Source organism: Bombus pascuorum, chromosome 8 (genome assembly GCF_905332965.1).
Source record: "Bombus pascuorum chromosome 8, iyBomPasc1.1, whole genome shotgun sequence".
Taxonomy (NCBI): domain Eukaryota; kingdom Metazoa; phylum Arthropoda; class Insecta; order Hymenoptera; family Apidae; genus Bombus; species Bombus pascuorum.
In genome coordinates this window covers 16994625-17009674 of record NC_083495.1, presented here as the reverse complement: position 1 = coordinate 17009674, position 15050 = coordinate 16994625, and the positions used below count along the sequence as shown (strand labels likewise).

Genomic DNA, 15050 nt, shown 5'->3' with positions numbered 1-15050 from the left:
CGTTCGTTCCGCAGTACAAATGTACCAAAACGACATTTACTACGGATTTGGTCACATTGTTCAGTAAATGAGCAGCACACGGGATACGCGTGGTACGTAAACGGCAACAAACGAAATTTTCGACTTAATTTAACACGGCCCTGCATTTTCCTTCGTTCACAAGAAACAACGACGTGTTCTAGCTTAAGCACGTGTCGAATAATTGCGATAATCGCGCTTAATTAGAGTCGTCGAATTTTTCCAGTCAAGAAGAAAATCGTACAAGTAAGAAAATTTCAAAAATATTTTATTAATTTACTAGTCGACCGTGATTACTTGTCTTTCCCGTTTTATACCGTCTATCCGTTGTTTTTATCGCTATGAGTTCTTCGTCGCTGTTTTTAATCAACACGGTCAAATATCTGTTTAATAGTTTCGATAATTTTTTCATCATTTACAAGTCTGACGATGAGTCGAGAACGATCAACGATTACCCGAATACATGTACCGAGAGTATAATATGGTTAGGAATATTTCGAGTATTTCGTTTCTTTTGCTGCCTCTTGCCCGGTATTATTCGAATGAAAGGTATTCGGGGAATCGAACGTTCGAGTAAAAGATGTTTGGAAGATCAGGCGGATCTATCGTAATTTCTAAGACATTCTGTATCTCACGGTATTTATCCATCATTCTGCATCCTTCCGTTATTTTTAGAGATATCGAGGTACTTTGTCAAGAAAGGTTGTTCGGTATCGAGGGGGCCGTAATATGGCAGCGATGATTTTTTTCGTAGATGGATGGTTTTCGGAGATTTCAAGGTCACCGCCGTTCTTTCAAATCGATTCCCATATTTTTCCATGTCCGATAGAATAGCGGATGTTTACACGATTTCAACGACCCCTTGTACAAGGTCGTTGGACGATAAACGAACGACCGATCGTTCGCATCGATGCAACTTTGAAATCACTGGATCGTCGAATCCTGTCTACTCGTTATTACTCGCGGGTCGACCGTGGCGCATGCTGCAACGAGTCTCTGTTTCCTATCCGATGACGCTACTAGCTTTTCACGATATTTCGCCGATACACGATACTTTTTGATGTTGCCAACGGAATACATATGTATTTGAATCTTTTGATACGTATTTGAAACGGAAAAAGATCAAGCAGCGTTATATCAGGCGGATAAGCTAGTCACGAAATTATTACGTTGTTTTAACATTGTAGCATGTTACGTTGGCTACAAATACGTACGTATAAGTAGGTCCAACGAGAGCTACGAATACAGGCAACATATTACGAGATACGTCGTCGCAGTATGCGTGACGAAACAAATAATTCACGAGCGATACCAAGTACACGGACTCGGACTATCCGACAATTTCAAAGGGGACACTGCTTGCAACATTATCACGTAAGATTCCTTGCTTACGCTTCTTTATCGTCGAATGGCAATGCGTGTATCAGAGACCGTTGACATCGTCCGAATATTCTCCCTTCTACCAGCTATGAAAAAGTAAAGAAAGCAATTTAGAAAAACGAAGGTGAATTTGAAATCTCCGGAGACCGTGTTCACGTACGAAAGAATTATCGCTGCCACGTTACAGGCCCCTTCGCGCTGTATCACTTTTGCAAGCAAAGTTTTCCCATTTCCCTAAAAATAACGGAAATATTCAAAGCGATCAAAGTTATTGCCGCACCCTGTATATTTCGAAGAATAATATCGTTAAACTATCGGCAAACAAAAATAATTAAGAAAATACGATTCTGTAGGTTAGAAATAAAATATCGAGCAAACTAAAGGTAAAATAAAATTCAATTTCGAGTTAAAATCTAATCTTATAACGTTCCTCGCAATAGCGTTTTCTATTGCTTGGAAGTAGGTTTGCTGGCATATACGGTAAAAGCGCTAAAGATCAATCTTATTGTAAAAAGTACGATGCACGGTAATTGTCCTGTTCGTGGAACCGAATCGCAAATACTTGAACTTCCATTACGGAATGTGAGATTTCAAACATGCGAAAAGAGTATCAGAAATTCTTATTACAATTACGAAACCTTCCAGTTTTTGTAAAAAATAATCGAATTTAATTTATTCGAATCTCGTTTATTTATTTATTTACTTTCGTCAATTTGTCGGTTGCGTCAAACTACTCGTTAAAGTTATCTGACGGAAATATCGAAATTGCGAGCAGAATTATTGACGTAAATAGATAAATAATTGTTAAAATTCCTCTTTTAGATCATTCAGGATTAGCTGATTACTTAACGATTTTGCAAAAATACGTGCGCAAATAAAATTCTCGAAATTAGCTAATTAGCGTTATTAGGCAGACTCGATACCAACGGTTTCGAACCTAACATTTTCGTTACAACGTATTTATGTACATACGTGTAGAATATTATCGTATTTACCATATGGAATAAAATTATTTCGAAACGCGAGGAAAATTAGTCTTTCTACCATAGTTTAACTTTCATCGATTTTTGCTTTACGAAAAATTTCATATGAATTTAATACGTAGAAATGCCTAATATCATCGACGAGTTTACAACGATATTTAATACCACTAATGAAAACGTTACATTTTAACTGGTAACGCGAGCGCTCCTCTCGCGGCTTCCTGTGGATCGAACGCCGTCAACTATTTATGAAATGGTTCGATCTATTTCCGCCTCTCGCGATATCTATCGTGTCTGTTTTGGAAGTCCGTTTAATTCGATGGAATTAACGCAAATGCAAAAGATATTTCTAAAACATTCCTAGGATATCGGCCTCGTCGTAAATATTTTTAACGACTTGTATAAGCTTAACGAGAAAATTTATTTTACTATTACACTCGATCAAATTTATCCGTTTGTTTTATTTATTAATATCTTGAACGTTCACGCGCGAAACATACAATTCGCACTTGATACATCTTTGAGAAATATTTATTAGGGGCAACGTTCTTTGCTAGTACTTTACGTTCCAATAAAAATTATCGTATTCCAAGAGTGTGAACGATTGGACAAATTAACTTTTTTAGGGCAACTATCCTCTCTTCTTTACGATCCGAGAACCGTTATGCTCTGTACAGAGTTTAATCAACTTCAAAAATTACAAATACGAATTATTCTGTCGATAAAATTGATTATGTAGTTTTTATTCTTCGTCTGCGTTACATTCGCGCTATATGTACATATATCTAATTCGATTATCGGACGTATCCAGAGTATTTGTGTTTCTCTCGGGGTAAAGGTTTCTTTTGTCCCTTCAAACTTATTTCTTAAGGCATAATATACAGATATACGTGCAAGTTGCCGGATTTACTTCGTAATACCGTAATACCGTAATACCGTGGTAGCGTAACGTGTAGTGGAATGTCCTATACAAGAAGATGCCAAATGTTTATTTTACTTCACACATAGGAACACGCCTCGAATAGAATACCAACTTGTCTGAATTCCTATTCAGCTGCAACGTGACTGGGTCGAGTGATGTAACGGTCGAGTGAATGAATAACAATTTCTGTTTGATATAATAATTTGATGCAATCGTACGGAGAAACGCAAAGATAAAACCGTCGTCGGTGCTTCGCAATCGGTCTTCGGGAGGGAGGGGGCACAGGTAATTGTCACTCGAGTGGCACTCGTATTTGCGACAGCTTTGTTTCGCCACGGCACTCTTTTCGCGCGATTACGATTCGTACGAGACGTTGGTCGAAAGATGAAAGGAAAAACGAGAAAGGACACCGGCGCGGCATCCATGTACGTTTATTATCTGTATATTTATAACGAACGTTGGCGCATCCGATCCGCGCGAACAAGCTTGGAAAATCTATACTCCAGATTCCAGATACAAAGGTGAGATAATTATAAAATAGCGACGCGTTGGTTCACCGAGGCCTGCAACAACGGTCGGAGAAACTTAGGTGGCGCACACGGTGCGTATCGGTGAAATATCGAATAAATCAGGATGAACGGTCGTGTCCAGCGAATCGTCAGGCAGGTTCAAAGGGTCTGGAAATAGCGAGGCTAGCGAAGGAATCTTATCGGTCGTTGGACGTAATCGGCACACACGAGGTAGGGACGATCGGGGACGATCGGGGACGATACGTACGATTACCCCGCGATAGAGAGAGCGGAGAGGCAGCCCCGGTTAGCCAACCGGTCTCCTCTTCGTCGTCTTGAGTCCTTGGAGCGTGAACGGAAATAGCCATCGGTGTGCACCGGAAGCTCGCAGCAAAGCCTCCTCCCTGCCGCCCCCGTTCTAGAAAAGGGATCCCTGTAGCAGAGGTTCTGCGGTAGCGCGGCAAGGGTCGCCAGCGCCGTGGAAAGAGAGGAAAAAAAAAGAAGCGCAATGGGAGGGTGGAAGAGGAGCAGGAGAGAGCACGGTAAAGGGGATAGGGGGATGGAAAGACGGAGTAGTAGGGTCGGATGGAGCGGAGTTGTAGATGGGAATGGGGCAAAGGGGTGGAAGAGGATGGCGGATAAAAGGGTAGGAAGAGAAACCGATCGTCGGTAGGGGGTTGGGTTGGGTTGGGTAGGGTTGGGTTGGGTTTGGTTTGGTTTGGTGGTGGTAGTGGCGGTGAGGAGAATAGCGTGGCCGGACTGTAGGAGAGGGGTGGTATTATATTTGCGCAGGGCCGCCCGATAGGGCGCAGTATCGTCGCGACCGCCGTCGCGTGCACGTCGATTTTCTGTGCGTTTACGTGTCTTTTAGACCGCGAGTGCATCTGCACCGAGAACATCATTTTCCCTCCTCGTCGGCCGTACTATCGTGGCCGGTCTTCCTGTATCCCATCTCTTTTCTCTTTCTCTTACTCTCGCTTCCTCTTTTTCTCTTTCCTCGTCTATACACATCTTTCTCGCGTTTTCTCTCTCCTCTACCTACTATTCTGTCTCTCTGCTTCTCTGTCTGTCTGTCTGTCTGTTTCTCTCTCTCTCTCTCTATCTCTGTTTCTCTCTCTCTCTCTGCTTCTTTCTCTCTCTCTCTCTCTTTCCTTTTCTCTTTCTTTCTTCTCCTCTTTCTCTCTTTCTCTGGCTCACCGTGCTTCCGTTCCATGCGTGCCCGTTCCTTTTCGACGTTTCGCGCGTGATCGTCCACTACTCCACTGTAGTTTGCGTTCCCCGAGCCGCGTTTATTCCGACCAAACTATAAACAACAACAGAGACGGTGAGTCGAGCGGACGCTCGAGCAGGAGTCGCGAAGTGTTCTGGCCCAAGAGTGAGTAGAAAAGTGTCGTTTACGTGACCATTGGTGTGTTTGTTTCTGTTTGCACACTGCCTCCGAAAATAAAGGATCTTGTTCGTTTCTACCCTCCCGATTCTCGCCCCATTGCACGGCCCCCACGCTCGAAGTAACTTTTCGACGTTCACGCAACGCGACCCGATCTCTCTGTTCGCGTTAATTCGCCGGATACACGCCGAAAGGCTGGCTGGTTGGCTGCTCGGTGCACGAATAATTGCCGGTAATTGCCGCGGGACCGTAGGGTTTTCGGGGGATCCCATTTCGAGTGGCTCGATGAAGTAACGAGAACGAGACCGACGACGGAACGAACACGCTCGTTTTCGAACCCGCTGACGCCGCGCCGTGATAACAGAGGGTGAATCACCATCCGACCAAAATGCTACCACCTTTTGCCGAATGCGCGATATTAGCTGACATTCTCGCGTTGCGTGAAAAGTCGGCGGAATAGGGACCAAAGCTAATTTCGACAACGTGGATCTCTCGCTGCAACGATACCAGGTGGGTATTTACGTCGTAAATGTTTCTTCGTTACACCTGTATGCATCGCGTTCCCTCTTCACCCTCGTCGACTTCCAAGTTCTTTCCGCTTTTAACTTTTGTGCTTTCCGTTTGTCGAAATTTTGACCCCTTTTTATAAAAACTTACGCTCTTAAAATTTGTATTTTCCTTTCTCATTGCGTAATAATAACGATCGTCGCGAGAAGGTTCGTCAAGTTGACAGAAAGATCTTGGAACGAGATAGTTTTCTCGAGATTTAGAAACGATTTTAACTTAAGAACGAAAATAAGATGATAGTCGAAAATAATTTGCTATTTTTCTTAATATCTATCTACGTGACAACTCTGTCGAGCCAACTAGCAAATACGTTATCTATTATTTGCTATAGTATTCCAGATTTCCGTGCTTCGTTCGATCCTACTTCTCGTATTTTAATTAGAATCGAGTATGCAAATTAAGCTAATTTAAAACGAGATTCAAGTTTTTATCGCTTCGCGCAACGTATAAAGAGAAATAATTATCTCTTGCAATTTCTGACTTTTTCCTATTTTCACGTTCGAACGCGACGCGAATTTGCATTTCTTTGAAAAAGTCCGTTTTATCGCTGGCCTATTATCGAACATTTCGGAATATGAAAAACGAATTGCAAGTGCAATAATAATTTGATCGATAATTTTATCGTTTTTACGTTGAACTTGGATTATTATTATTATTACTATTATTACTATGAATTATCATTACGATCGTCACGTAATTAAAGTTCTACGAATCTTGCGATCTCGAAGATCGTGTTGCAAAATATTCGTAATTTCATCGGTAGTTTAGTCCATATAAATTATGACTAGGATTCGTGCGACCAATAATATTACAAATGACGTAACAAAAAGTAAATCGCGAAACGAACAAGCTACAATTTATTGCCGTTATCGCGATAATTAACGTTAGATTTGTACGTTTATAAAAATATTTCCACGTTAACATTGTACGATAGACTTTGCCTTTGTAGACATGTACATGCGTACAAACAGTGCCGAACGAAAGTATTGGAACAGTCCGGATTTTCGTGATTCTTTCTTTAATTTTTTTTGCAAAACTCGCTTTAAAGCTCAAATACACCGCGAATCGCGAATTTTGATGCGATGACATTTGATTTGATATCTAGTATGCGCGATTCTCTTTCTCGTAACAACTTTTGGACGATCAGGCATCGGACGTACCAATGCTTTCGTGATTTTTCCATCTATCTCGTGCCATTCTCCCCGGATCTTGCTTAGACCTAGTACTGCGTGTTTGAAATCCTTCTGCCTAGTTCGGACCAAGGAAGCTCGATAGGATTTTGGCCTGGCGGGAGTCGTTAACGCACGGGGTGTATTAAAAATGACCGCTCGTTTAACAACACGGACCGTGCGTTTGGAATCAAACGGAGTATCGCGTTCTTTACAGACCTGCGAAGAATTCTGTACAAAGATCCGCGGGCTGACGGATTTGCTTCTTTATTTTTCTATTCGTTTGCACCGGGCTAAAGTAAGAAGCAGAAGGGAATGGTCGATGGTCGCTTCTAATCGTCTAGAAATATATGATACGTCGCGATAGGACGAACGATGTGCGAGTCTACGCGAGAGAGAAATTCGATTTACGCGGTAGCGTGATACTATTGTACGCGAAGCGTCTCTTTGTCCAACTTTGATTCGAGTCCCCCTCTAGCATCGTCCGATTCCCTGTACGACGATATACGTCTTAAAACTTGATAGAACCCGATGATAAACCGATAACCGGTAAGATGGATGATAATTTTCGCACGAAGAAGGTGGTTAAGATTATCAACGAAGTTTACTTCTCTTCTCTCGAGTCCTTTCTCGATTTATAGTTTCTTTAGAACGACGATAACAAATTTTTGATATCAGGTTTCGGCGCTTTCGATTATTAGATGAACGATGGAAGGAATATACGTACATGCACTGGCTGGTGCGTATGGACCGAGGTGTATAATCTGTTACGTTATCTCTTGAGCGTTCGTTAGCCAAAATATTATATTTCTATTGGATCGATGATTCATCGGGTGATTATTATATTCTATCAGTGACAGGCATACGATGCGTTAATGCCGCGTGACCGCTATATCGCAATAGAATATTATCCATGGTTTTACGTTGCTCCCATTACCTTAACGGCTTAACGCTGTGCACCGAATCGTTAATATCGTGCATAATTGTATCGCTAGATCATTTTCAAACAATTCATTAAAAAATTTACATATTTTAAACGATTTTTCCTATCGAGAAAGCAGCCGTGTATCTTGATTTCGTTTGAACGATCGATCGAATATTAACGAGAATACGTATAACACCTATTGATCGATGAAATATATGCAAAATTTGTGTCGTATAAATATAAAACGTACGAGCACATTGTAAGAGAGCATCTGGATTTACGGCGTTAATTTTTGTATCGAGTTTTATATCGTATTACGTTTAAATTTTCTCTTACGATAAATTACGATCGATCGACGAATTTCTCAGGTCAATTCTGTCGAAACAAATGTTCGTTTTGAAGCAACAACGCATGCTCTTTGGCATTCTGCGTTGGATGCGTAATACCTACGTGGAAGTTGGACGATCTCGATTTCGCGAACGTCGCGGGGAAAGTACCCGGAGCTTTTCGACTCGTTGTCGGTTCTTCTTACCCCACTCGGTGGCGTCGCGTTGTCGGATCTTTGTAGAAAAGTCTTATCGCTTTCCGCCTGCCGCAGGGCACCGTGAAGCCCGAGCGTCTCCGAGTCATCGGCCCCGTGCACCGTGCACCGGTGTGTCCGCGATCCGCGCCGACGGACAACGGCAGCGGCCGATCGATGTCGGGCCCCTCGTCGATCGTCGGCACCCCGAAACTGTAACATCCGCCAACTCTTTACTTAGAACCGCGCGCCAATTTTTAACTCGGCGGTCGAAAGTATCGCCGCTCGAAGCCGTTATCCAGCCTAAACCCTGCGATGCGACGACATATTTATGGTTCCGGTTGTCGGCGATACTACGCGTCGACCTAGACGCGTGCCTGTATCTAGCATCTATGCGAGATCTATGCGAATAATAAAAAATACTATAGCTGATTTTTCCGTTTATATCGCCATTTCTTTGAAATTTAATACACTTTCGAGAGTCACGCGGACCTTGTACAGTATTGATTTACGTTTTCTCGTGCTTTTGCGAAGAATAGACGTAGATCGTAAGGAGCGTAAAGGGATATACGTACAACGAAATAGAGAGAAACCTTTGTTTCGTACACGGTGACGTTAAATTCGCGCGTTTCACTCGATATCTTTGATCCTGACCCTGACTCGATCAGGATGTATATATATGTATATGTATATGTATATATACATATACATGCCTTGCACACAGAATATCTATGCATGCAAGTACGATCGAGTTATTGTTCGTTGAAACGTCGGTTCGAAAATGAGAGAAAAATGCTCTTTCGCTTCCTTTTCCTCGAGATTGAACTTTTCGTGAAAAATTTCTTCTACTTTACACTTTACTTTATATACGATACACCGTGTTTTGCGTAGAGCGTTACATATATTAAATACTTATATACTTTGACCGTGTGTGTGTGCGCGCGCACGAGTATAAGCATCGTTCCGTTGTTTTTTCCTGTCTAAAAATTTGCGTTTAATATGAAAAGTTCGTAACTCTCTGCCTTTCTCGGTGCGTAATAAACGATTCAGGATCACAGGTACGTTTCGTTATGGAATAAGTAATAATTTATCGGTCACGATACTAAATGCATAAATTAGCCTTCAAAATGCATCAACGTAGCAACATGTTGGTAATTCTTTTGAGAATTTCTGGCCCGTTTTTAAATTTGCATAAAGCGGAAATCTTCTTACGCTGGTTCAGCTCGTTTTAATCTATTCTAGTTTTCTTTGCTAAAACGTATTACCATACATAATGACGTACCACGTAAAATTCTATTATGCAGTACGCAGACATAAAACGTCGCTTTAGTCCGAATTACAAAGATAAAGTCTCCATTTCCCTCCCTCGTATCGCGAAAAAATTCATATTTTGAAATCGCCAGCTTCCGAAACAGTAAACAACGGATATGTTATTTTTTATATCGGGAGAGGAACGTTTACGTTACACGAAGAATTCTTGCGCGTTGCGTGACGTATTTCTTCCGATGTGTTTCGTATTTTATATCATTCCACGAGCCTCTGTACAAAATTAAAAGCTGGTCTAGAGTTTGGTCACGACGATAATTCTTCCGCAAAGGCGGTGATGTAAATTTTGTAACGGGTAGCAGCTTACTTCTTAATTAAAACTAAAGCTTTTCTTCTGACCTTATTTTCATACCATTGCGCATTGTATCGTATCTGAACACGCATGTGAACTAGTTGGTAATCCCGTTAATAACACTTCCCTAAGGAAGAAATTATGGACTGGAAACACGCAATACTTTTACCAAGAAAAGCATTTGAAACGGAGGTTTTAGCGAATTAAAACGTTTTCGGGAAGCGCTTACGGTACTCAACGGCGTTTTAACTATTCTAATTATTCGGCTATAATATTTTCGATTTACACGGCAAGTATATTTATTTCTATAATTTATCTCGCGATCGCTCTTAAATTTGACGACTCACAACCGCGTTTTTATCGGAACGAGAACGTCGACTCGTTATACCGCATACGCGTATGGAAAACACGCGTTGAGAAGGGTGTTGAAAAGATGGCCGACGTTCGCGAGATTCCGGATATCGAGACAATGAGAAAAGCTGCTGTACGAAACTATAGTTCGAGGCTTATTTCTCGAATTATAGATAACTTTGTTCTACGCTAGAAATACGGTCGTAGCGGTACAAACGCGAAATCGAATCAGCGCGCGAATCTTTTTCCCTGTTTCGAATATTATGCTTGTCGGCTACTCGCTGTGAGAAACGAGATTACGATAGAATTTGAGCCGTTATATTTAATTTCGTTGATTTACGTCAAAGTGAGAGACGCGAAGAGCGAGCAAAATAAAGAGAAAGGTTCATTGGCTGACTCGTTACATCCAGCGTGAAACTAAATCACTGTTTTAAATTTCTTCAGCGTAAATCTAAATTATTCCTAACTTAAATGGTAAGCGTTAAACGACGAATCTTTGTACGCGAATCCGTTTTACGATCCTGCCGTTTACAATCGTATCTTATATGCAAATAGCACGTATTTTTTCTAATATCCTGTTTATAGCTGTAACGTGTATCTGTCGTTAGCAACGTGTACAGGATAGCGCGTAAATTTCCATACGTATGGAACGACGTCACGAGTTGACATTGGAAATTACAGGAAACGTTGGATATTACTCAACGATATGGAAAGGGAAACGAGCACTTTTAAGCTGTTGCACAGACGAAAATTTGTACACGGTTGTTTTTTTAGTAGATCGTTACGACCGAGCTAGTAACCATTTTCGACGCAAACCCCTTCTGGTATCGCGAAATAGTAAAATTTCCATCGTGTCGATCCTTTCGAACGTATATACGTGTTTCTATGCGAGAAGACTATTCATATGGATCGATAAATCGTACGATTTGATCTATCGCGTTCCCGCTTCTCGGCCGTTAAATTGTTTTCGTTAAACGTAACTCTCGATAAATATCGTAGCTCGAGCTACGAATCTACTACGTTCGTTTCGTTCATTTCTACGGATTCGGTAGCAGGCAGCGTGCTTTTCGATTTACACGAATGCAGCTGTTTTTTACGTGAACGCGTAAAACGGGAAGATACGGAGGTCAAGCCAAATAAAATGCTTAGGTATTAAAGTTTTTCAAATTAGTGGAAACTTCGATATGGTCGGATTACGCGTTCGTTCCACTCAACTGTTGGAAAAGGAATCGAACTCCCGCGTTTGAGCCATTCGAGTCGCTTACCTGATTCCACGTGAGGTGGTATTTGGTGTAGGGTGCCAAAGAAATAGTCGGCGATGCTCAGCAATATATTTTTTTAACGATCCTCGCTTTCGACTCATTTCGTACAATTCTCGATTGCCACTGAATATTCTCGCTTCTCGGTTACAATCCGACTATTCTCACGTCGCGGTTAAAACTCGACTATTTTTCTCATCCGATTGGTTTCTCGTTGTCGTCCCTCGATATCCCCACTACGCACGCGTTTGTTAGGCGTCCGCGACCGTTGCGACGTACACCGTCTTCTAAATATTTGGCGGAAGGACTATCGATAGCACGTTAGGCGTGTCGACCTTACGCTTCGGTCATATAATTTGTATATCGACGAAACCGTTGAGACGTTTGGTTGTCGAGTGAAGCTACGCATGAAACTAAGATACGTATCGCTTAATCTCGTACATTCGACTATTCGAAACATTTTGCGTAAAATGCGTGGAATTATATCGTTCGCGAAACGTCGATTAACGCGTCGACGATGTATCGTAACCGTCGACAAGTATATTTCTATACACGTATGTAATCGTACGTTATTTAAAACACGTCGACTGATCGAGATTACTCGACACGTTCGCTGCGAATCCGATTTTCACTTTCTACGATGCACTCTGTACGCTAACGAACAATTTTCGTACAATGCCTGTTTTCGCATTTTGAACAGAGAAAATAAAACTATGATACTTGCGTTATCCCTTAGTTTTGACAAGACTTTTGTCGATTCGTCGATACTCGTAAGAATGTCTCGTAGAAATAGTAACGTCGATGCAGAAAATACAATTTCGCATTTAGTTTGCGTATTAAAAATCAACATCTTCAACCGCTCTGAAGCAGTTACACTCGTATACGGTATACACCGTCGTTCTTAAACACGAATAGTGTCTGGATCGATTTGCGAGATCTTTTCCATCTGATGTATAGTTTGACGGTCAGACGACTCGAGTATAGCTTATACGTCGTTATGTTTTGTCAGAAATAGGCAAGCGTCGAGCGTCGGTAGTACATATACGACCGTAGATACGCGCATTTCGACGAATGGCGCGTTTAAATGCGTAGGCGTAGATATTCGCAAAAGTATATGCATGTGAAAAGCGTACGCATGGTATCCAAGTACCACCCACCCTTGTCACTTCCCGCCACCGGTCAGTCGTCTTGCTGACCGTCTCTCCGTGGCATTACATCGAGCGTCCAACGTTGGAATAACTCGATCAGCAACCAAAACGAGTTATCGCTGTTAATCCCCTCGCACTGTAGACGAGATACGCGGTCGCCATACAATTTCGTTCGCGCGTCCATCTTTTCGTATTTAGAGCCGAATAGATGGCGAGCATGTAGTATTTTTACAAGTATAATATAGCGTGTTTCGTAACGCGTGATACAATCGAGAGTCTACACGAGGTTTCAACGTGAAGGAATACGTCATAATGTAAAATTTTGCTCCCTTTCTTTCGCTCCCTTTTCCACAACATTGATTTTAAATGCCAAAGAAACAGACGGATTTGGCGGATATTTACATGGACTGTAGAATCACCCTCTTCCTAGTTGTGCCACGAGTTACGTTACGAGACTCGATTTCCGGTATTCCTAATTCTCGTGCAATTTTATTTTTCGATAAAAATCGTATCCGTTTAAATAGTCGATTTCTACCAGATTTACGCGAACGTTAGACGATGTATTCGCACTTGTTTCGGGTATCATACGTGCTAACAAAGCAAATGGATCAAGCGCATTCTCTTTAGATCTTTATAATATGTCGTACAAAGCGTTGTGGATATCGCGTCGCGAGATATCTTGTTCGCAAGTGCGATAGAATCGATACGGTTTTGTCGAACGTTTCGTCGATCCAACGGCCAATTTATTTATTATTGTTTATTATGCAGGAGGAAAGATTTGTTAAGCGACACGCGTGCCACGTAGGTATCCGCGCTTGGTTTCGATCGGTCGTTTCTGTGGCGATGAAAATGTGAAAATCTTCGGAACGAATCGAGGATACGTTCTGGTTGATGAAACGTGGCAAAGGCGTATTACAAGGTAGTTCCGCGATGCCTTCGATTTTCACGACGTCGCGCCGCGCCGTGCGAGCTTATAAAGTAACAAGACACCAGAGGCAACGAATAAACTACATAGTTGTTTTTGCAATGGGTGAAATTGCATTTTGCAGTTCTTGCGAGATGAAAACACGGTTGCGGTTACTGGAATAACGTCGGGAAATTTTCTAATAAGAGAGCTGACTCGTCGAATCGGTTGGAAAAGAAACGTAAATGACACGTCGCGTTAAACGTAAAGCCGGTGGCTAAAGTCGAGTCAGCTTTTTTCAAACTGTAACTTTTTGCCAAAGCGGACGATGATTATAGAGGAATAAAGATTTGTTTTGAAAATTTGTAAAGTCGATTATGTCGATTATTTGTAAAGTCGATTATTATACGAGGACCTAAGGTAGACAACTTTCCAATACAAAGTGGTTGGCATCTTTTTTCTAACTACGTTGTCGAGAAAACGGTTTAATCGTTTAACCTTCCGTTTCGTAGTACGTATAACGATGTATCATGGTACCACCTATTATACAACGTTAGTTAGTCGTTAGTAGACGCTAGCGGACGACAGCCATTTCGTTGGAAAGCAACAAGTAGTTGCAAAATACATACCTATATCGATAGCGTGACCTAGCTAGGCAATAAAGACCTGCTGTTATTCCTTCTTCGACGAAGCATTAATCTAAAGCGGAATTAAAATCCGTTGCCTTAAAAAATATTCAATTTCGATCACCTTCCTTCGACGATCGAACGAACGTTTCGATAAATTTATCGCTTCGTACGGATAAGAAATTTTCGTCGACGTTCCACGATGACGAAATTTCCTAGCTATTGTTAAAAAGTACGACAACGACTATCAACGATAAAAAACGATAAATAACGATAAAAGCAATTTCCTGTATGCCTTAGCATTCCTTATCAGATTATCTTTGCATTTTTATAGGACGTTCTAAGGCAACAAATTTACCTACGTTTTTTTCGCATCGATATCTTGAAAAAAATAATCGTCGATATATTCGAATCCGTTATTTAAATATCCAACGTTCTCGACGAGTTCATTTAAAACATTTAACAACTATATCTCGTTATTCAGCCGGAAAATCAAATCGCCGAACAAAGCCGCTTTCTTCGTAGGTTCTGGAAGCAAGGAAATCGAAGCTGTTCCGTGGAAGCAAGAGGCAAGTTATATTTTGAATCTCTTTGATTCTGCGCGGTTTTAATCTGCGATCGTATAAATATGCAGGACAATGTAAATTCTCGATGCGAATCGTTCCATTGTGAACGGTCGAGAGCCAATCGAATGCATCGCCGAGCTATCTGGTAGTTTCAGCCTTAGACCCAGAGGAAATCTCTTTGTCGCGGATCGTAGATCG

General features: G+C 41.6%; 2 protein-coding genes across 3 annotated transcripts in view; one reads left to right on the top strand and one right to left on the bottom strand.

Moving 5' to 3' along the window:
• The window catches only part of LOC132909575 (small ribosomal subunit protein uS10m), a 262722-nt gene that overhangs the window by 74704 nt on the left and 172968 nt on the right, over positions 1 to 15050 (bottom strand). The gene's annotated exons all lie outside the window — the stretch shown is intronic.
• Positions 4954 to 15050, top strand: part of LOC132909518 (1-phosphatidylinositol 4,5-bisphosphate phosphodiesterase epsilon-1-like) — a 125317-nt gene continuing 115220 nt past the window's right edge. For both annotated transcript variants that reach the window (XM_060964388.1, XM_060964387.1), the window contains exon 1: positions 4954 to 5187. The gene's annotated coding sequence lies outside the window, so the exon portion shown is untranslated. The remainder of the gene's footprint in view (positions 5188 to 15050) is intronic.